Source organism: Myotis myotis, unplaced genomic scaffold, assembly GCF_014108235.1.
Source record: "Myotis myotis isolate mMyoMyo1 unplaced genomic scaffold, mMyoMyo1.p scaffold_m19_p_7, whole genome shotgun sequence".
Classification (NCBI taxonomy): domain Eukaryota; kingdom Metazoa; phylum Chordata; class Mammalia; order Chiroptera; family Vespertilionidae; genus Myotis; species Myotis myotis.
The window spans coordinates 16,951,847-16,975,347 of record NW_023416379.1 but is presented as its reverse complement, the minus strand read 5'-3'; the positions used below and the strand labels follow the sequence as shown (position 1 = coordinate 16,975,347).

Below are 23,501 nucleotides of genomic sequence, written 5' to 3'. Positions count from 1 at the left end.
TGCAAATGTGCTCCCAGAGCATGCTCAAGAGGACAGCAATTTTATCTGGTTTCGCCTCACATGTCAGGCAAAGGCGAGGCAGAGAGAGAGGCAAGTAGTGCTTTAGTTATGTGGAGGCAAACCCCTATTCTGCAAAACTACTGTTTGGAATTCTCTGCTATTCTTTAGAAGGCCTCTTATTCTGAAAAAATAACTTTGCTTTCTAGCCTGCTTGAATAACGAAGAAGATAAATTTAGCTGTCTGACCTTGCAGGCCAGAGACTAGATATGCCCAATGCCATGCCAGGTGCATTTTTTAATTGGATAGAATTGTGTAGTTTTCAAGGCCGCCAGCAAGCACACAAAGGGCTGGCTCTTCCATAAAAAAGGAAGTTCTGCTTGTAGCTTTGCTTAGAATTTGGATTCATTTCCCTGAGCCCACCGCGGTGAATAAAGTGTAACTCCAAACTCTCAGAGCGTTGCTTGGTTCTTCTCCGGCTTTTCTGTTAACAGTTAGTACAGGCATAGTCTAAAATGTGGTAAATACACAAATGTGGGTTCAGGACAAAGCATAATGAAATGTCTAGGGCAAGGAGCCCTGCCCAGGAGGAAAGGAAGTCAGCACTGTGAAATACTATGACCTCTTCTTGAAGACAAATTATGCGTATGGGTTTCAACTAGAATTTTCCCAGAGACTGGGTTAAGAAACCAGCCCACGGTTTAAGTGCCTTTCTTTTAAAGGTTTATTAAGTTGATTGATATAAAAGTTATTGTAGCTGGTAGGCATGGCTCAGTGGTTGAGCGTTGACCTATGGACCAGGAGGTCACAAGTCGATTGTTGGGCACATGCGCCTGGGTTGCGGGCTCAATCCCCAGTGGGGGGCGTGTAGGAAGCAGCCTATGATTCTCTCGCATCATTGATGTTTCTACCTCTCTCTCCCTCTTCCTTTTTCTCTGAAATCAATAAAAATATGTATTTTTTTAAAAGTTCTTGTAGAATTCAAAAGAGAAACGGCCCTTTGCTAGGCTGGACTGCTCGTCTCAATTGTGAATTCCTCCCCTGAAAGAGAATAATACAATGGCTATGCCACTTTGCGGTGCTTTGCACTGGTATGAAGAGTGTATATCTTCCCCCACTTGGCCATGTGGCTTGTTCTGACCAACAGACTAAGGATTAACAGTGTGCCTGATTCAACTAGGAGGCCTGGCAAGTTTCTGCACTCCACCAGAAGAGTATGGAAGGGTGCTGAGGATGCTGGCCCTCCTGGAGTGCTGGAGGGCAGGGGGAGAATGGGAGGCCAGGCTGAGTGCCTGAAATGTGAAGAGGACACAATTCCATGATGACCTAAGCAGCATTCTCTGGCTTAAACTTCCAAGAGGAAGCCACCACCCATAAAATCTCACGAATCATTCCTCTTGGTCTACTTATTCTTGAACTAGCCTGGAGCTGATCTATACAGAAGGCAATGGAGCTAAACACAAGCAAATGCCAAGCAGATGGCATGTGGGTGAAGACGATGGGGAAGTGAAATATGAGTAGCTTTGGAAGGAGGAAGAGAAAGCAAAATATGTAAAAATGAATATGCATTCGGTAAAGAAAAGCACAGAACGCAAGAATCCTATCATCTTGATAATTTCTAACAAGTATCACTGCACTACATATGGATAACAAAAAAAATGTGAAAAATGAAAACGATCCCATCATTCCTATGATTCCATGCGGGGAGGAGGCTTTAACATTTTGTGACTTTCCTGTCTTTCTTCTATGCCGGTGCAGTTTAAAATCAAATCAGGATCTTTTTGTACATACAGTTGGGTATACTATCATTTAAAAAAAAAAGTCTCCATTGTTGGACTTGTCTCAAAGGTTCACAATATCACCCTTGATGATAACTAATACGTATACAGTTGCTTACTCTGTGGCACACAGGGTTCCAAGTTCTTTACGGATATTTACTTACCTCATTCTCAACACCTTGTGGGAGACGGATACTATTATCTTTATTTTACAGCCAAGAAAATCAAGGAGAAATTCACTTGCCTAAGTTCACAAAACTGGTAAATGGTGCAACAGGACTCCGATCCAGGCAACTGGCTCAGAGTCCCACCTCTTAACATTGTCTCCCATACCACTTGCCTCCCATAGAAAAGGTGCGCTGCCGAAGCCGGTTTGGCTCAGTGGATGGAGCGTCGGCCTGCGGACTGAGGGGTCCCAGGTTCGATTCCGGTCAAGGACATGTACCTGGGTCGCGGGCACATCCTCAGTGGGAGATGTGCAGGAGGCAGCTGATCGGTGTTTCTCTCCCATCGATGTTTCTAACTATCTCTCTCTCCCTTCCTCTCTATAAAAAAAAAATCAATAAAATATATTTAAAAAAAAAAGAAAAAGAAAAGGTGCGCATCACTGAAATTCAACCACATCTCTGATTTCCTTAGGATGTACGCTTAGAAAAGAATCACTGGTGCCAAGGGATTCCATGAGCTAAACTGCTCTCCATCCATAGTTTACCAACATGCCCTCACCATCCACTGAAAGGGAATGTGACCCAACCTAAACCTTGCCAGCATTGTTATGAACTTTTAAAATCGAATTATAATTTGTATTTCCTTGATGCAATCAAGTTGGCTTTTTTTTTTCTCAAGCCTTGGCAATTTGTAGTTCCTATTTTGTGAATTCTCTATTCCTGGCATAGACTGAATGTTTGCGCACCTCCCTCTCCCATTCATATTTTGAAAACCTAATGCTCAAGGTGATGCCATAAGGTGGGGTCTTGGGAGGTGATTAGGTCATGAAGACAGTCCCTTCATGAATGCGATTACAGCCCTCATAAAAGAGGCCCCTAGAGACCACAAAGAGAAAGAAGTCAGCCGTCTGCAACCCGGAAGAGGGCCCTCACCACACTCCACCATGCTGGCACACTGATCTTGGACTTCCAGACTCCAGGACTGTCAGCAATAAATTTCTGCTGCGTAAAAGCGACTCAGTCTATGGTATTTTGCTATAGCAGCCCAACTGGACTAAATTCTTCCTCGAATGCTTTTTAAAGCGTTAAGGCATGTTAAATTGGAACTACTTTGGAAGGTGCTGTGATTCAAGGTAACAGAGGGCTGCTAACGAGCTGTTTCAGTGGGACCCTGTAGGCGGGCAGGACCTTGGGGTAACCACCAGGCTCAGCTCTAAGCACCTGGAACCATAAGGACTGAGCAGGCTGTCCCAACAGACGAATAGCCAGAAACTGTACTTTATACTGTACAGCAGGGGCTACACTCACCCAGTGGCTAGAATATCCATTACTGCTACTCAGGGCACCTCAATTCCTGGTACAACATGTCTGGTTTGCTCAGTGAGGTCGGAATTATAGAAAGAAAATGAAAGATCTTGAGGTTTCTCACACCTATGGCGTCATCTCACGTTTTTCCTATTCTACACAACATAGCAGGCTAGTGATCAGAGTCATCCACCAGAGGATTCCACCGGAACTGTGCTGAACAAACACTATTCAATTCTTCGTCTGTGAATCCTCTGTTAATCGGTCAACAGCAAATTACCTCATGACAGGCCCTCTGCGATAAAGCTGAGCACCGTGGACACCATCTGGTTACTGGACTTGGAATTAAAAATACCTCATTCACATACTGAGGACCACTCTCTCCAGGTGGATCATATCATCTGTCAGGGGCAACATTTCATAGTTTCTATTTCTTTTTTTCATGAATCCTCACCTGAGGACATTTTTTCCATTGATTTTTAGAGAGAGTAGGAGGGAGGGAGGAGAAGGGTTGGGGGAGGGGGAGAGAGAGAGAGAGAGAGGGGGAGAGAGAGAGAGAGAGAGAGAGACACCGAGACACACATCGCTGCAGCCTCCCACACATGCCCCAACTGGGCCAGGGATGAACCTGCAACCCAGGTACGTGCCCTTGACTTAAATCGAATGCTTTTACCAATTTTAAATTAGTGATAAATGGACATAAATTTAAGTTAAAAAATAAGTGCTAAAAATTTAGTTTTGCAAAACTATATAACATTGTTTCCCATGTGGCTATATAAGCTCATTCATACTAAACTTGCAATACTTGTTCAAAGCATATTTAATGGAACTGATTAAATTGTTAATCAAAAACATATTGTGTCCAGAGATCAATTTAGCAAATATTTTCATTTATTTGTTTTTATATTTTGTCTTGTCCCACAAAGGATGTGAACCAGCTTAAAAATAGAAAAATATAATTAGATAAAAATCAGAATCAACAAAAACAAGGTAGAATAGAAGCTCAAGATCAAAGGGAAAGTTAGAATATCAATATTAAGGTCACAGGTTTTTAAAGGGTTATTAAAACTGAGTTGCAAATTTGACTCCGTGTTTCCTCACTGTCAAATGAGAAAGGGAAATGATTCTAGTTCTGCATGATGAAAAATAGACATACTAATTGTTCAGTGAAAATAAAGCTTTTCTTTGGCATTTAGAACTGAATGGAATTCCATGCATTGGTCTTCAAACAGGAGCTGTAGAAGGGACCATGATTTAATAACCTCATCTCCTAACATAACAGTAGGTTTCCTGTAACTGTCTTTATTAATAGAATCCCTGTGTGAACACAAGGGGTGGAGGGGTGGGGGGGTGGGGGGGGGCTGCAAAGGATGCAAAACAAGGTAACCAAAGCATGTCGTTTCTGAAGATCAGGCTAGACTCCTGGTCTAATACCCAGAATTGTAGGGGGAATGGGGGATGTCACGGCCTTTGTTCAGCCAACCCTCTAGAAACATTGTTTCTCTCAATTAAGCTTCTGATCAAATTTATGAGCAGACAACTCATATTCTCTGGTATGTGCAGAAACAAAGGCATCCTACACCACTGTTGAGGGGAGATTAATGCACAACAATTACTCTTTAATCATCAGTGCCCCACATTTGAAATTCAAGATTATACAAATTTTCTATACTTCTTCTGCAACCATAACAATTTTGGTTCCAACACGTGTGAATTGAGTGAATCCTACTGGATGTAAACAACAAATATATGGGCTGGGGTGAAATGGACTGGAATAAAAAAAATTATGCCAGGATAAAAAGGACAGTAAATAACATTTAGCAAGGAAGAGATAGAGGTTTCTGCAATAAAAACTTAAGATACAGAAAAATAAGACAGAGTAAATCCAGGTCTTAGAATTGCATTCCAGTGGTGCATTTGGAGAGGGGTTCTGGGGGCTCACCAGACAGGTTGCGAGCCATGGAATCACAGAGGCATGGCACATTTACATGCAGGATACACACAGAAAAATGCCTCTTCCATTCTGAGAGTAGAAACCGGCTCATACTTCAATTATCTCAAGGCCAAGTGCACCAGCAGTTTAAAGGTTCAACTTCTACTTGTCAAATGAACAAATAAGTATTTATTATCTACAACAAAGTAAAAAGAGTTTGCTAAAACCATATGGGAGGGCTCTTTTGAGAAGTTTAAAGTGTGCAAGGAAGAACAATGTAAATTAACTGCTCATTATCCTCCATTACAAATTTAAGATGTGTAAAATGTAATTGTCTGTATTTCTTGAGGGAAATTTTTGCTTTATTTCAAGGAATCATATTTTTCATAAGGGCCCTCCTACCTTAGGTTCCTCCAATCTTAGCAGCTTTTGCTTAAAAGTATTATTTCCTTCCCGTCTAGAAAGAATCCAAGTAGGCTAGAGAAGCAGTAAGAATAAACTACAGCTTACTGTTGTTTTGTGAAAATAAGTCTTTTGGGTAATATGTAGTGAGGATGGTGAAGAGGTATTAAAATGACAAAAAAAAGGAGGCAAGGAGAAAGCAAGCAAATGACTGAACCACACCCATATAATTTTGTTAAACAAAGCGATTGAAAAGAGGTTAATACTGACTCAGAAAACTTACATATCAAAAAATAAAAATAAGAACAGGAAATAGCATAGTGCAAAAAATAAATGAAATGTGATGCAGTTATCCTTGATTTCTTTCAAGAAAACATTAAATTTAAAGGCAGAAAGGCACTGACTCTTCCAAGCCCCTGATTTCACAACCACCCTGGTTGTCAAACTTATATTCTTATATACTGATATCTTTATATACGGAGGAAAACCCATATAGTTAAAAATATGTAACTGTAACATATATTTTGAATCATTTAAGAATCCTAGACAATTCTACATGCTTTATTTTTTACCTTTCCCTGTAACAAAATATATTATAATTAGATCAACCATAACAACTCAACTTTGAAGCGAGTTAATATGTCACTTATTAACCAAAACCACTATTACCTCTGGAGTAACTTCGAATTTTCTTTTAAACATGAACTGTACTTTGAAAAATCGCGTGTCAGAGTTTAACTGAAATAAGTGTGATTACCAGTGGGACTGGAAAACTTGCAAGCTGGGACATGAAATAAACTTATATTAAGAGTTGGGGAGAATTACCCATATGGTCTTAAACATGGCAAAATTCAAACGTAAATGCTAACCGAATTTGGCTATTCACACAAAGAAGGAGTTTAAAAAATCCAGTTAAACTTCAACGGCCACAGGACAGACAAATACTAGTACATTTTGACACTAAATTGTCTTTAGATGAAGCTTGAAATAGTTCTTACAAATAACTAATAAGCGCACCGTAAGCATTAGAGGCAAGGGATTGCGGGATTGAACAAGGCTTAGTCCTCCTGGAGTTTACACTGGTTCGTCTTACAAAGCTCTAAACCTCCATACGTCCATGTCCAACTGGGCCTTACAATGGCTCACTTTCCAAAACTGTAAACCTTATTGTTTAAAATAAAACAATAATAACCTGCTAGAACGCATCACCAGTTCCTCAGAAATACAAACCGTAACACCTAGTAGGAAGCCAGGCTGCTCCCAAGGCTGCCTCTGCTGGCGACTCCGTGCAAGCGTCCCGACACCTGTAACAAACTTGCCACTTGACATACATCCCTTCACCCGAGCAGGGGGCTCCCGCACGGGGACCCCCAGCCTCGTGCATCCCCGGAATAAATCTGACTCCTAGAAGCACCGTGTCTAGCTAGCCCTCAAATGTGGGCTGTAAGGGGTGGAGCCACCTGTTTTATATACCGGCCAGCCAGCTCTGAAATGCACAAAAATCCACGGCGACTTCTAGATGCCAAGAGCAACGCTTTCCATGTCTCCACGTTCGGCTGAAACAGAAAAACCGCATCTGCTCGTGCAGCCGAAAAAAACACGATGACATATGTTTCCCTGCGCTGCTGAAAATCCAACGGTCTTCCCCCAAAAATGAGCCGCGCGCCCAGGAGCCCTCCCCACCCCCGCCCGCGGCGCGCTGGGCCGAGGGTGGGCGGGGAAGGGGCGAGCTCCGCTCCGCCAGCGCTCGGCCACCCGGGCTCCCGCGGAGGCTGTCGAGTGACCCAGGGGCTGCGCCCGGGTCATCAGCACCTCGGAGCGCCCCACCGACCCGGGCGGGAGGCAAGTTTGGCGGGTCCCGGGCCCGGCCCCCACCCCCACCTCCCCAGCAGCAGCATCAGCAGCGGAAGGCGGCGAGGACTCCTCGGTCCCGGAGAAGGGGAAGGGGATCGGGCGCACCTACCTACAGGGCGGGGGCGCCGGCACAGCGGGTCCGGGAGCAGGCGATCGGGCGCACGCATTTCTGGGAACCGTGGCCTCCGCTGCTCGGCGCGGGGGAGCGCATCCTCCTGGGTGGCGGGGAGGAGGGGTCGTGGGGGGGACGTGCGCCGAGGAGGAGCTGGGCCGGGAGGGCGGAGCGCCGAGGCGCACGACCCCGGGGACCGGCGTGGGGAGCGGGTGGACGCGGCCGTGCCCGGGATAACGCGGGCCTCTCCCCGCGAGCGGCGGCGCCGGCCCACCCTGCAGCTGAGCCCGCGGTCAGGGCATCCGCCGCCACGGGCTCGCGGGCCTGGCCGGGGGCGGGGAGCCGCGGGCGGCACGACGCGGGAGACGCTCGCCTCTAGCTCCGCCCGGCCCGCGCCACGCTCGGCGCCCCTCCGCCGCGGCGGGGGCCCGGGAGCTCCGCGACCGAGCTCGGCGGCCCCGGCTGCAGCTGCGGCATCCTCCTCGCCCGGCGACCTCCGAGCTGGGAGCCTGGGGCCCCCCGCCCCCCGCGGCTGCGGCGGCCCCCGCTGCCCGCGCACGGCCCCGGCTCGGGCCCCGCGGCTCCGCCTCGCCGAGCTGCGCGCGCGGCCTCCGCGGGCCTCGGCCCCTGCTGACGCCTCTCGAGAGCGAGCTGGGCGCCGCCCCGTGGCCCGACGCTGAGCGGCAGAGCCCGGGAGGATCTTACCTCGCCCCGGGCTTCGTCCCCTCCTCCGGGGCTGCCGTGGCCGCCAGGCTTTGAGAGCTGAGCTGCAGTGAGAGGCCCCCCAAGCTCGAAAGCCTAGGGTTTCCTTCCAGCTCGGGAACCAGTCCGTTCAGCCTTCAGTCCTTTGCGGCGTTGCGTTTGGCAAAGGGGCCCACCATCTCCTCCCCCTCCTGCTCGCGTCCCCGGTGCAGCATCCCGGATGCAGCCAAGTTGCAATCATTTCAGCGATTGGACCCTCCAGGCCAACTCTTGGCAGCGACCCGAGAGAGCTGGGAGGGAGCCCGGGCCGGAAAGGTTTGCATCAGCGGCTGGGCAGTACCTGGGGGCCTCGCATCCCCACTTGCTGCTGCCTCTGTGGTCCCCTGACCAGCACTACAAGATGACTAGGAGGGTTCGGCCGCAGGGTTCACCCTTACTCGCAGAAAAAACCCTCAAAGCGCAGCCTGCGGCTGGTCTGATAATACTGGGGTGACAGAGGCCACACAGGAGACACACCAGATAGTGGCCTCCTTGGGGTTGCTGACGCTGTTTGTGCAAAGCAATTAACAGTGGTGGCTTTGGAATTTCAGTTACAAATGGTCGTTGTACTATCTTGCAAACTGTGGAATAATTGCCCAATTCTGCACTCAGCTCGTACAACAGTGGACCTCAGGTTTACATCTTCATAGTTTCTATATGAAAAATTAAGTGTTTTTTCCCCCCTCTTTTTTCTTTAGGTAAAGTGTTATTTGCAAATTTTTTTCAAGGGGGAAATTAAGCTCCTAAAATATAGAACTGATCTTTTTGGAATCAAAAGATCATGGTTTGAGATGTCCAGAGAAACTGGCCTGCTCTCACAGTTCTTTGATGAGTGCTTTTATAAAAGATTTTAAAATCTAAAATCACCTTGCAGGGCTGGTCATGGGACCACAGAGGGAACAGCACCCAAATGGAGATGGGAAGCTCACAGCTGCTGATGCAAATCTTCCCAGCCCTGGCTCTCTCCCTCTCCCGGCTCTGGCTATAGTCAGCCTGGAGGGCCCAATTGCTGTAATGAGTATAAGTTGGCAGCATCCGGGATCCTGTACGGGGACAAGAGCAGGAGGGGGAAGAGCTGATGGGCCCCTTTGTGAAATGCAAAGGCTGGGAAGGACAGAAGGCTGAATTTACTGTGGCCAGTGGTTTTGAATAAAAAAATAAAAAAACTGTTAAAAGGCAAAAGAAAAGACATGTTCCATAGCAGTACAAATTGTGATAAAATCCCTAAGACTTTTTGAAGTGTGTTCCTTTAAGCAAAGTGGTGGTCCTGGGCTGAGCAGGGGAGGTACCTCACCCCTCTGGGTTCAGGAGACATGAGCCCATGGCTGGGTCACTTCCAGGGACTCCAATTGATCTAGAGCCCCATTTATTTTTTTTAAAAGAGACTTATTATTAATTATGTCTTGCCCTCAAACCAGAATAACTGGGTTATAGGAATGTGTGTGTATATACTGAAGTCACTTAGTGAGAATTTGGCAGTTGTTTAACAATATTTATAAAGACGTCTTCCTTACAACATAGTTTCTGCAGGAAATGTTGATTGAGTTGCAATGCTAGACTTCATCCTTTCCCCACCAAAAGTTCCCTTTTGTTTTCTTCCCTATGGACCCAATGTTCAGTCAAGAAGCAAGTTAAGTAGTGATCTTTTTTATTAGCCAAAGATAGAACGGAGTGTCCACAGAGTTGGGCAAAAGTAGGTTTACAGTGGTTTGTATGGAAAAAACATACAAGTTATGATTATTACAATAGTTTTATTAACTCAAAAGAATGTCACAGTGCAACTTCTTTTGCCCACCCCTATATTTTAGTAGAAGTAACCATCAGTTATAAAATGTTTGTCAGCCTTTCCAAAACATTGCATGTAAGTTAAGGATCCTCTTTACTATCTTCATGAACACCTCTAGGACTGCATGCTGTATCATATGTTTATTATGACACTAGAGGCCTGGTGCACAAACTTTGTGCACTGGAGGGAAGTGCACAAAGCCCAGCCTGTGCCCTCTCGCAGTCCAGGACCCCTAAGCCGGCAGTCGGACATCTTTCTCGCAGTCCGGGACTCCTCGCTCCTTACACCACCTGCTCAGCTGTTGCTCCTTAGCACTGCTGTGGAGGCAGGAGAGGCTCCCACCACTGCCGCTGCGCTCACCAGCTGTGAGCCAGCTTCTGGCTGAGCAGTGCTCCCCCTGTGGGAGCACACTGACCACCAGGGGGCAGCTCCTGCATTGAATGTCTGCCCTCTGGTGGTCAATGTGCGTCATAACGACCGGTTGTTCCGCAGGTTGTTCTGCAAGTCATTCGGCTGTTCAGTCAATTTGCATATTGGTCTTTTGTTATATAGGATTTTATTACAGTGAAAGTGCCAGTGAAATAAAGATTTCTGCTCCCTAGCTTAGATGGTGGGGGAATTCCCTCTTAAAGATTCTTCACTCATTCTATTTCATCAACTCAACACTTATTGGTTTGTCTACGCCTTGTCTTTATACAGAAATCAGAAGAAATAAAGCCATTTCATTTCCTTTTAAATCGGTGCTGTTCAATATGGTGCTTACTAGTCACATGTGGCTATTTAAATTTAAATTAAATTAAAAATGTTTTTTATGCCAGTAGCCATATTTCAAGTGCTGAAGAACCACACATGGCGCATGACTGTTTTTTTGGACAGAACAAAATAGAACATATTATTGCAGACAATTCTTCTGATAGAACTGTTCTAAATAGAGGTGAAATTTTAATTGGGAGATAAGATATAGTGCAATTGGGAAGTTTTAGTACACTACAGATCCAGCACATCATAGTTTTTAGTATAATGTAAATAGGTTCTTTGGTGAATGGGCCAAGGTTTGATGCTTCTCTTGGCTTGTTATAAAGTCCAAAGAAGAAGTAGAAATCTCCTTGTCACTGGAAAGGAGGAGCCTAACAGTGTATTGAGAAAGAAATACTGATGTACATAGAAATGGCCTGTCAGCACACAGAATTTATGGCAGATTGTTTGGATTAAACTCAATAAATTTGCCCTCTTCTCTTATTTACAATAAATTTAAAATGTGTGTTCTTGGACAGTTTCTGCTCTCTTTTTTCTGCTAAGAATAGTTTGTTCAATAGCTTGAGAATTCATCCCATATTTTTTACATTTTCTGAAAAACTTATTCAAATAAGCTGGTGCTAAGATATTGGTGCTAAAGTATAATTTAAAATTCTGAAACGAATCCCTAAACTCAAAGTGACATTAGGAAGTGATTGTTTGGGTTGGGTGAAAGAAATTTATAGTGCAATAAACTGAAAAGGAAGGTTTTTGAAGGAAATAATTATAGATTCACAAAAAGTTGCAAAAAATAGAGAGAAGTCCTGAGTTTTTTCCCCACCCCCACTGCTCTAGTTGTCTCCCAATGGTAACATCTTGCATCACTACAGTACAATGTCAAAACCAGAAAACTGACACCTGTACAATCTTTAAAGCATAGTCAGATCTGACCAGCTTTGCATATACATTGTGTTTGTGTGCACGCATATTTTTTATTCAATCTTCTCATCTGTATAGTTTTCTCCCACCACCACAATATGATGCAGCACTGTTCTGTCACTGCAAAGCACCCACAACCTAGCCCTTTACAGTCACATCCATCCTCTACCCAATGCATCTAATTCCTGTCAATCACCTATCTGTTCCCATCTCTATAATTTCAAAAAATGCTATATAAATGGATACATATATAGTATGTACCCTTTTAGCTTGGCTATTTTCTTCCACTCAGCATAATTCCCATGGAATGCATCCAAGTTGTTATGTATATTAACAGTTGTCCCTGTTTTGGATAAATATTCAATGGTGTGGATGTCCCACAGTTTATGCACCCACTGAAGGACATTTTGATTGTTTCCAGTTTGGGGATATTATGAATAAAGCTGCTATAAACATTCAAGTGCAGATTTTTGTGTGAACATAAGTTTTCATTTCTCTGGGATAAATGCCCAAGAATAGAATTGCTGGGTCATATGGTCCCAGCATGTTAGTTTTATAAGAAACTGCCAAACTATTTTCCAGAGTGGCTGAACCATTTTACACTTCCATCAGCAAAGTATGCGTGATGAGTGATGAGTTTTTAATCTAGTAAATAAACTTATGGTATAGCCTTTTACTACACACATTTCTTTTACTACCCACTACGCTACTGTAATTGCTTGTTTATTGAACCCCACCAGACAAAACTTCAAGCCATGGATCCTATTTTGTTCATCTTGATGTCTTTGGTGCCTAACATAGTACCTAATACATATTAGTTAATAAATATTTATTCAGTGAATGAACAAATTAATGAACAGAAGAATAGCTGAGTCAGCTTGAAATCATATTGAAAATAAAATTGTCAATAAATTATAACTAAAATTAAATTGGATGTCATGGTTTTTCCTCCAGTATATAATGACATTTTCAAATCAGGTATTGGCACTCTATAATGTGAGTCACTTGTGGGCAAATAAATAAAAACTAATTGCTAAATTATGTCAGGTCAAGGTTATTCATTGTACTGCTTTGATAATAGCAAAAGATTGGAAATAATCTAAATGACCAATGATAAGAAACTATTTTAATAAGATATTTATACAATGAAATACCACACAGTTATAAAAAATAATGAGAAAACTATGAAAAGAATGGACATGCTTCAAAAGATAGTAATAAAAGGTTACAGAAGACCATGTAGAGCAGTGATGGCGAAACTTTTGAGCTCGGTGTGTCAGCATTTTGAAAAACCCTAACTTAACTCTGGTGCCGTGTCACATATAGAAATTTTTTGGTATTTGCAACCATAGTAAAACAAAGGTTTATATTTTTGATATTTATTTTATATATTTAAATACCATTTAACAAAGAAAAATCAACCAAAAAAATGAGTTCACGTGTCACTTCTGACACGCGTGTCACAGGTTCACCATCACTGATCTAGAGTATACCATTCTTTGTGGGAAAATAAAGGACACTAAAAAATAAAAGATATATGTATAAAGATGTTAATTTTCCTTAATTCAATCAGTAAAGTACAGGGTGTGCCTGGACCATCTTATGCCACAACTTAAAGAAGTACTCAAAATTTATAGGGATGTGTCAAAAGAACACAGGAGTCAGGTTGAAGGGACGTCTGGCCAAATTGGGAATAATTTAAGTATTATGAGTAATGATAGCAATAGATTATAACACAATGAATTAAAAAACCCATAAAGCCCAGCTAGAGTGACTCAGTGGTTGAGCATTGACTCATGAATCAGGAGGTCAGGGCACACGCCGGATTGTGGGGCTCGATCCCCAGGGTGGGGCATGCAGGAGGCAGCTGTTCAATGATTCTCTCCCTTCACGTAGACACAGCGGTTCTCAACCTGTGGGTCGCGACCCCTTCGGGGGGCGAACGACCCTTTCACAGGGGTCGCCTAAGACCATCGGAAAACACATATATAATTACATATTGTTTTTGTGATTAATCACTATGTTTTAATTATGTTCAATTTGTAACAATGAAAATACATCCTGCATATCAGATATTTACATTATGATTCATAACAGTAGCAAAATCACAGTTATGAAGTAGCAACGAAAATAATTTTATGGTTGGGGGTCACCACAACATGAGGAACTGTATTAAAGGGTCGCGGCATGAGGAAGGTTGAGAACCACTGCCTTAGAAGGACCCATGTGATGATCTGGGGCCCATCCAGATTATGCAGGATAGCCTCTGTCTCAGAATCCTTACTTTAATCACATCTGTGAAATGTGTACTGCCAGGGGAAGTAAGGTTCTTGCATTTGGGAGGACGGGACACCTCCATGGGCACCATTTTTCTCCCTACCACATTTACGTGACACATAATACCATACACCAGCATTACGTGCGTTTTGATGTAATGCACTGATGTAATTTCTGAAACAACTGTCCTTCACTATTCAAAAAGGTCAATGTTGTTGTTATTATTGTTTTAAAAAGGAAGGAAATTGGGGAGTTATTTCAGATTAAAGGAAGGAGACTATAGAAACATGACAACCAAATGCAATATATGCCCAGCTGACGTGGGTCAGTGGTTGAGTGCTGACCTATGAACCAGGAGATCACTATTCCATTCCCAGTCAGGGCACATGCCTGGGTTGTGGGCTCGATCCCCAGTGTGGGGCATGCAGGAGGCAGCCGGTCAATGATTCTCTCTCATCATTGATGTTTCTATCTCTCTTTATCTCTCCCTTCCTCTCTGAAATCAATAAAGATATATTTAAAAAATAAAAAATAAAAAAATAAATGCAATATATGACCCTTAAGTGGACCTTGAATAAAAAGAAAAAGCATAAAAAGTGTTATCAGGACAAGAGGAAAATTTCATTGACTGTATAATAATAGTATATCAAGTTTAAATTTTCTAAGTTATAAACATTGTTTTTAGAAAATATGATACAGTATTTAGAGGTAAAATATCATGATATCTGCAACTAACCTCAATTGCTTCAGAAAAAAAGATACAGAGAAAACAAATATGGCAAAATAGTAACAATTGGTGACTATATCAGTTCTGTAAAATAAAATATAATGCAAGCCACATATGTAATTTTAAATATTGTATTCTAGTAGGTACATTTTAAAAAGTAAAAATAATTAAATTAATTGTAATAATATTTTAACTCAGCATATTAAATTATTTTAAAATGTAATCAAGGTAAAAATATTAAGATATTTTACCTTTTTTTCCAAAATAAAGCCACTATGCATTCAACATTTATAGAATATGTAAATTTGTTCTAGTCACATTTCAATGCACAATATAATGTGTTTCTGGTGCTACTAAATTGGATAGCACACGTCTAGATGAAGGGTATATGTGTGTTCATTGTCCTACACTTAAATTTTCTATAGGTTTGAAATGTTTTAAGATAAAAAGGGATATAGATATTGTATAGGCACGGACTATGTCTAGGAGGATACAGAAGGAAGTGTTAACACTGGTTACCTCTGGGAAGGAAAACTGAGGAATGTTTGGGGATAACAGAGGGATGGTAGTTTTCGCTGTAGCCTTTTAGGCCTTTTGTACAATATTGTAACTAAACCTATTAAAACCTCATCTAAATGTAATATCTATTTTATCTTTTTATTCAAGACTAGATATGCTATAGTGTATACAGATATTGAATTATAATGTTGTACACCTGAAACTTATGTGATGTTATAAATAAATGTTACCTCAGGGTTTTTTGTATCCCCCACTCCCCCCCAGGTTTTTGTTTTGTTTTATTTTAACACAGAAACTCTGATGTTAAATTCTGGCGACTCTTAACTGAGAAGTAAGGGCTCCATCTACTGAACTCAATTTCCTAAAACTTCCTTGTGGGATAGAGGTTGTGTATCTCATATAAAATATAATAAAGTTTAGACATTTCTCCCGATTTTACCATCTTTATTTATTAGCAGTAATAAGTCCTATTAATCTTCCTGTTTCCATGCTATTAAATAATTTTTTTCAAGAATCGCTGAGTTGCTGAAAACAGGAAACAATATGCAAGCACAGGCTCACCTAACTTCTATGGTGATGGATGACAGCGATTTACAGTGGCGCCGGATGTTGTGAGCAAGTTCATTACAAATTTATATCTGTTTTACTTAAGCCTCCTTGCATCTTGCAGCGCAGCAGGGTCTCTTGGGTTACATTTGACTGTAACGGTTGGCACTTTTGACTGTAACGGTTGGCACTTTCAAAGCCAAGTTACATCCTATTGCCTTCTACTCGTATTTCAGGAGCGTTTCTGAATCCAGGGTGGGCTGTATGATTTCTTGACTCACTTGGCAATTACATCATTTCCTGTCCGCGTCTGGTACAAAACGCGGAGAGGCGACGCAATGGCCCAGATAACAACACTGTTTGGAAAATAGGAAGATAATGGAAACAGGGGGGTTGGAGGGGTTATTTGCATTCGGTTGCAGATGCCCTGGTTTTGCACCAGGCAGCACCCACAGGTCTCTTAGCTGACTCCCAAATCCATACCGTATATAAAACCACGCGTCCATAAGGCACATGGCCCTTTATCACCCACAGTTATAGAGCATGGAGCCTACGCATTGTGCCAAGGATGTGTGCGGTACCGCACCCAGCTCTACAGCGTGCAAGGTTCTCCGCCGGTGGCTTTCTATTGTCAGATTTAGTAAACTGTTTCGTGGGACTTCACGTCTGCTGCAGAGGACAGACAGACAGAGGCTACATTTAGAAAGAGCAACAAGGGGATTAAGAAAACAAGGTTCTGAGCCCTACTTTAACATTTGCGTAGGTGTAGATATTTACATGTTATGTAATTAGAAAGCAATTTCAGCACATCTTTTCCAGCATCGGAAGAGATTTGGATTTGGAGGGTCCGTTTTTTTAATGATTATTATTATTTAGGAGCCGCTGCGAAGCTCCGCTGAGGCGGAGAATAAGCTGCAGTTTAAAAAACTGAAACCCAGAACAGGACGGAAGCGGGGCGGAGCCTGAAGACAACAATCTTATTTTCTATTGGGCAGGTTTTCATGATAAAGCATCAAGTGTGATCTAGGAAAGCAGGCTGACAGGTTCCCTGGTGGTCTAGTGGTTAGGATTCGGCGCTCTCACCGCCGCGGCCCGGGTTCGATTCCCGGTCAGGGAAGATACGTTTTTATGATTGCTGCTACTTTTATTAATCACAAAAGTTCAATTAGTTTCTAAGTGTTATTTAACCTAAGGTTTAAAATATGTCACACCTATGTACAGGCACTATTTACATTAGAATAAATAACATAAAGATCTCTGATTCTACTCTGGAGTCCAGACTCCTGCCCAGTGTATCATACTTCCTGCTACTTTCCCGGATTCTAAAGTACTCTAAGTACATTTGTCCAAAAACATGCTAAACCACTTCTAAAACTGCATGTTCCAGCTTTTGAAGACAATCTGGATTAATTTTTAAAAGTTTTTGTTTAATCTTGAGCTATGTTTCACTAATAACAGGAGGAAAATTATTTTAGGAGGGATTATACCTATTTTGCATCATGGGCTGAGAGGAGGGGAGTAAAGGGGGCGGGGACTGGGAGATATCTGTAATACTATCAACAATAAAAATATATCAAAAAATAAAAAGCAAATCGGAACAGGATAATCCCATTTTATATGAAGTTTTAAAATGCCAAATTAAAAATATTGTTTCTTGATATGTACATAGATATTAAACTATAAATGAAAACAAGATAGTAGTTATTCCTGGTTAATGGAGAACATGGAGAAAGAATTTGCAAGAAGCATAAAGGTGTCTTTTAAAGTACCGGTAGAACTAATCTGGGTGGTGGATACACAGGTGTTAATTCTCATTTGATTATTCATAATTTATATATAGGTTACACTATTTTCTCTACCAATTCATTATGTAATTAAAATAAAACAAAAAGAAATGAATGATAATGTTTAATAAACTCTTTGGGATAATGGCATGCAAGCAATATTTAGTTGAGCAAAATTCTATTCTTGTCTATTGAATAATTTGTAATGGTGCTTGTCAGGTTAGAAATAATAAATGTGAAAATAAACCACAAGGTGGCAGCATAGCCTCATGCGTCTCATTCAAACGCATTTAATCCAAATCACCATACTGACTTTGGAAATGTTGGGTAGAGTTAAAACCCAGTTTATTGTAGTCATAGGTGGCAGCAGCAGATTTTTTTTTCTCTAAGCCTCTTTCTTCTCACTTCATCAATTATGCTTGATTTGACTTGTGTATATACTGTGCTATCAGATTAAATTTAGGGAAAGAAATTCAAATCAATTCAATGCAACTAGTACACAGGCCCAGCATATGACATTTATTCATTCATTCCTCATTCAGTCAGTCGTGCATTCAGGTATTCATTCACTTAAGCAATATCCACTAAAATTAGTTTAGATAAAGGCAAAGAGGCCCTGAACATTAATGGTGAGCAAAGCCTAATCATTATCATTTGCTTCAGTGTAATGGTGGAGAGGCATTTAAGTCACAATTGAAAAATTCTTCTGTGAAGGAGGTGTATGTGGTTCGGGTAATTCCACAATAAGATTTTGAACTAGTTGGTGTTGTCGGATCTGTAGAGATCTGAAAAATGAAGGTGAGTTACCTAGGTATAAAGGAGAGAAAAGAGCATTCTAAATAGAAGGAACATGTGCACTACTTTGTAGCAGGAAAGAGCAAGGAGAATACCAGGGACTGAAAGGAAGCCAGGATGGCTGGATGGGAAGTCAGAGATAGCAAAGAAAGGTGAAGAGGAGCCTAAGAAGTGGTCCAGGGACTGATCTTGTATGGCCTTGTAGCTTGAGGTGAAGGATTTGTCTTCATATGAAGAGCATCGAGGAGCCACCGAAAGGAGGGTGGGTACAGCAGCATCTCAAAGCCCATGCCGGGTCTCTGATGAGTCGATACCTTCATTAGTATACATGAAAGATTCTGCCCTAAGTGCCTGGCAGTGGAACAACTCTGCTCACCTATATGTGATTAGTTTTTTTTTTTAATGGTGAAGGACTTTATTTATTTATTTATTTATTCATTTATTTTTGGTACAGCAAAGGTCGAAATTTATTGAAGAACAAGTACAGATTCCCATGTGGGGAGCGGAAAGAATCTCACAGCATAGATTCCCACGTGGGGAGGGGGAAAGAGTCCCCAAGGACATTATTTAAACACAATAATACAATTTCAATCTCAGCCATATTCATTAGATTTATGATTTTCTTTTAAAGAAACATGACTCCATTGCATATATTTTGAATCAGACTAAAAATCATTGCTTTTGAAAATAAGAAACATAAAGCATGGTATCTTTAAAAGAGAGAAAAAAATAAAAATAAAAGATAGAGGGAGAGGGAAGGAGAGAGAGAGAGAGGATAACATGGGGGCTAAAATAGATACTCTTCCTCTCACCTTCTAAAGGCTTCTATCTGGGCTAATTATCAAATTAGCGGGGGAAAATCTACAAAGTTTATTATGGATGTACATGCTGGGGGTGTCATAAGATATGATGGAACACACTGGGTAGTTGAGGTTTATATGCCATTATGGACAAAGGAGAAAGGAACAGGGGTCTGAGATTTTGAAGGAATCAGGGAATTTACAGGGAGCTGAGAAAGAGTGAAATACAAGTGGTAGGCAAATTATTGCTAGGCAACCCAGAAACAATGGGGTGGGCCTGGAACCTTTCTCTCTAATGCTAAGGTGAATATGTTAAGGTTCTCTTCCCGGAGCAGGTCTTTCCATCTGCTTCAGTCAGAAAGGAAAGGGTGAGGGTCAAAGGTTTCTTTCTGGGTTCTTTGTTTCTTAATAACCAGCTTAAAATCAATATCCCAAAAGTCCCAGTTTTGCAATGGCAAGCATTTGGTCCCCTTCCATACACTTACAGAATTTTAACGCCTAAGCTAATACATTTAAAAGAACAATTAAACAAATGACTCTCACTGCTTCTCTCACTATGTCATATCCTGAAGACAAGCAATGGTGAACTGTTTCTCCTTTTGCCTCAAGCGCTTGATACCCAGAGCGAGGAAGCTGCCTCCAGACTTGGCGTTGGCAGAAGCGGCTAAACGGATTTATATTGAGTTACTGCTTCTGTGTTGTTTTGTCTGTGGTTCCTGTGCTTGGGGTTTGATGGTCAGATCAAAGGATTAGCTCTGTTGTAAGAATTGGTCAGTGAGGGTCAGATAAATGATGGTTATTACCGAGACCCATTCCCATGATAATTATGGTCAGGAGACCCTTGGTGTGTAAGTCTGTTCTCTTGATGCAACACATATGCCTCAAGCTTGTTAAAGGCTCAGCAGTGATGGACTCATGAATATCTTTCTGGGAGGAGAGGTGGCTTACTGAACCTTGAAAGAGAGCACGATGGCCTATCAAGTCTCCTTTACTGTGGCCGTCCAGGATGTTTGTTACCAAGGCAACACTTGCCCCTGAGTGTGGCAGTACCCGCCTCTGGTAGTCACCAGGCCGTAAAAGGGTTGTGATGATGATACCACAGCTGATCATGTGTAGTATTCTACACGCATACTTCTGCTCTTAGAAATAATAAAATAAATCTAAGTGGCTGCTTGTGAAATAAAAAAAAATGGGATGGGGGAGGGACTGGCTTAGTTCCTGTTTAGGGGGTGGCTTGTGACTGTGACAGATATAACGAGAGTGAAATATGGTCTGTGTGCCTGTTTGCTTTGCCCTCCTGACTGCAAACACGTCTCCATCATCTTGCCAGACCCCGAGGGAAGCCTATTTACAGCAGCTGCACTGGGACTGTCTGGCTCGGATAGGGCAGAGGCCAGCACCGCTGGTCCACAGGAAGGTCTACACAAGCTTAGCGACACAAAGCTCCAGGCGTATTGTTTTTGTGAAAAGGGGAGGGGGGGGGGTCTTTAGGTTTTCTGTAATTAAGGAAAACGGTTTAAAAAGAAGTAGTGAAAGATCTAGGAAGCAGAGTTTTATACTATGATAAATAATCTTCAGTTTGATAGTGTATAATTAGGGAAGGAGGGGTTAATTCCATTACGCAGTTGTTTTAGGAGTTTATGAGCAATTTTAAATTTATCACCCGACTTGTACAAGTGGAACATTATGAAAATAGCCATTCTTTGCAAAATTCTTTTTCGCACACATGAGAAAATGTGACTTTGTTTTTGCTGCAATGAAAACTCAAAACTATTAACAAGGCAAACGTATGTGCAAGAAACTTTAGGTTAACTTGCCAAAGATATTCAACCTCTTTCTCTCCCTTAAAGAAAAGTTTATATATGAGGCATTCTATTACATACATATACCACTTCACATGCATAATTTTCTTCAGTCCCATAGACAATAGAGGTTAAGGAAACAGAAAATTCAGTTTTAGGAAGACTAAGAAGGTAAAGGCACATATACATGCCTCTGATTATCAGGTTTTTGAAAAATAATACACATAGTAAGCTGTTAACTGCTATAGAAAGCATGCTTAACTGTAGGCTGAAGTTTACGTTAGTTGAAAAGCCCTTCCTGATAATGAGAATTATTTTTTAAAAAAATATTTTATTGATTTTTTTACAGAGAGGAAGGGAGAGGGATAGAGAGTTAGAAACATCGATGAGAGAGAAACATTGACCAGCTGCCTCCTGCACATCCCCTACTGGGGATGTGCCCACAACCAAGGTACATGCCCTTGACCGGAATCAAACCTGGGACCCTTCAGTCTGCAGGCTGACACTCTATCCACTGAGCCAAACCGGTTAGGGCAATAATGAGAATTATTAAAGTGAGTGGGTTACTGGGCAGGTCTTCATAGGCCAAAGGAATAATGTTATTTTATGATATGATGGACTTGGAATGTGTAAACATTCAGTATAATCCAGCATTCTCTTATATTTTACACCCAATGAAAGACAGGGTTTTTTTTTTTTTTTTTGAAACTCAATTTACTCAGAGATCTAGTCCTAACACTTCACCATTTTGCCTCATATTTACAGTTAAGTTCACAAATGAAGGTAGGTGCGACTGGCTTAAAAGTTGAAAGTTAAAATTAAGGAACTGACAAACTCATTTTCTTTTATGTTATGTGATAGAATGGAGTTATTCTTTTCTTATCCTTACATAAAAGGGTGAGATGGTGGAAATTTTTATCCTAAAACCAGACAGATTTACTCTTGTCATTAGTTCAAAGTGATCCCAGGCAAGTTGAAATACTTTCGGTTGGTCTGAATGAATCGGAGTCCAAAAAACCACTGTCTAAGGTAAAAGATATGGGCTTCAGAATCGGCAGGTTTGGTTTGGGTCATAGCTCAAACTGTTAGGTATCATCGTGGACAGTTAACCTCTTACTCTCCAACAGTTAGTATGCAATGTCAAGATAATAATTCCATCTAGGCCATAGCACAGTATGGTCTTAAATAAGAGATTTCAAGCACTTAGCATGGAACTTAGCACAGAGAACAACCAGTATCACATTTTCTTTTTTTTTTGGACCTGTGACTTACAGTGGGTCCTGTCAGTTACAGAGGGGGCCCTATTCTCTGACCAACCCCACTCCTGTCTATTCCTTTGAAGTTAGAAATGAGGGAGAAAGTGCCACCTAGTCCCTAGGGAACCATTTCTCATATGCCTCTGACGCCTCATACAAGTGTCCGTGGAAGCTAAGGGACTTTTCTTTTTTTTTTTTAGGATCTCCCACTGAGTTCAAAGACTTATCCTTCCAAAGAATATGAGCAATAGTCACCGTTTATGATGTCATATTTGCTGTAATGCTTTGTTGTAGTTGCTGAAATGTTCACAGACTCTGTTATTGCTTAGATCTTAAAACAATTACAAGGGAAGTCAAATTCCATTCTCCAGTAAAACGCAGAACTAGGATTAGTCCCATTGTGCAATAAAAACATGAAAAGCTTGAAAAACACATCTATCTTTAGATTATTAAGTTTACAAAGTCAACCCAGATTCTTTGATTTGATTAGTATCCTATCCTGATATATTTAAAGTAAGCTAAATCAGCAACATTTTAATCTATTCATATCTTAGCCATGGGTTTTTCAATTTGCATTCAAATATAATATTAAGTGATATTATTGCCTCAAATCCAAAATGCTTGTGTTTTGTTTGTTTGTTTTTCATTTTTCCACTCTGGAAATTGGGATACCTTATGATTAATGTGTAAAGTTATGTTGTGGTGGTTCTTTTCCATAAAAACTGACCCCAAACCAATAGACAATCTTTAGAGTGATGGAATCATATTTAGGAAAATATGGAGTTCAAAAATCATCTTACTTTGTGTTGATATTACCTAAGGTGGCTTTGCTCTTACTTTGTGGTAACTTAATTATTGGTAAAAGAAATAAGTTTAATATATACGGAAGATAATCCAAAGGCTACATTAAGATTTTTGGTACACATATATTTGTAGGTCAAACAGCCATACCTCTAGTTAATAGCTGGTCTTTTTAATGTTTCAACATTGCTTTAAAAGTACCACAGATTTCTTCCAATATGATAGGAAATACCATATTTGTCATAGCAAGATTCCAAGGAGAGAAAAAGCCTCCCCAGCCAGTTTCCAGAAACCCCTTTCCTCACTCTTAGGTCGCCTCTTTCTTTTGAGGGTCCCTGTAAAAGCTAGGGTGGCAGCCATACCTGTCACTGTCATGTGGGACAACACACCATTCAAAACCTGACATACATACAGCACAGTGCTGGGTACACAGCAGTTATTCAA

At 41.5% G+C, this 23,501-nt stretch overlaps 1 protein-coding gene and 1 non-coding gene across 5 annotated transcripts in view; one reads left to right on the top strand and one right to left on the bottom strand.

Moving 5' to 3' along the window:
- Positions 1-8,395, bottom strand: part of NCOA7 (nuclear receptor coactivator 7) — a 115,872-nt gene extending 107,477 nt beyond the window's left edge. For 3 of the 4 annotated variants that reach the window (XM_036316494.1, XM_036316496.1, XM_036316495.1), the window contains exon 1: positions 7,547-7,683. The gene's annotated coding sequence lies outside the window, so the exon portion shown is untranslated. Of the gene's footprint in view, positions 1-7,546; positions 7,684-8,254 lie in introns of those variants that run through there. The other variant, XM_036316491.1, reaches the window with a different exon arrangement.
- An 8,469-nt stretch (positions 8,396-16,864) lies between these two features.
- On the top strand, positions 16,865-16,936 carry TRNAE-CUC. The gene has a single exon. It is a non-coding gene; the product is annotated as a tRNA-Glu (tRNA).
- Positions 16,937-23,501: the final 6,565 nt, after the last annotated feature.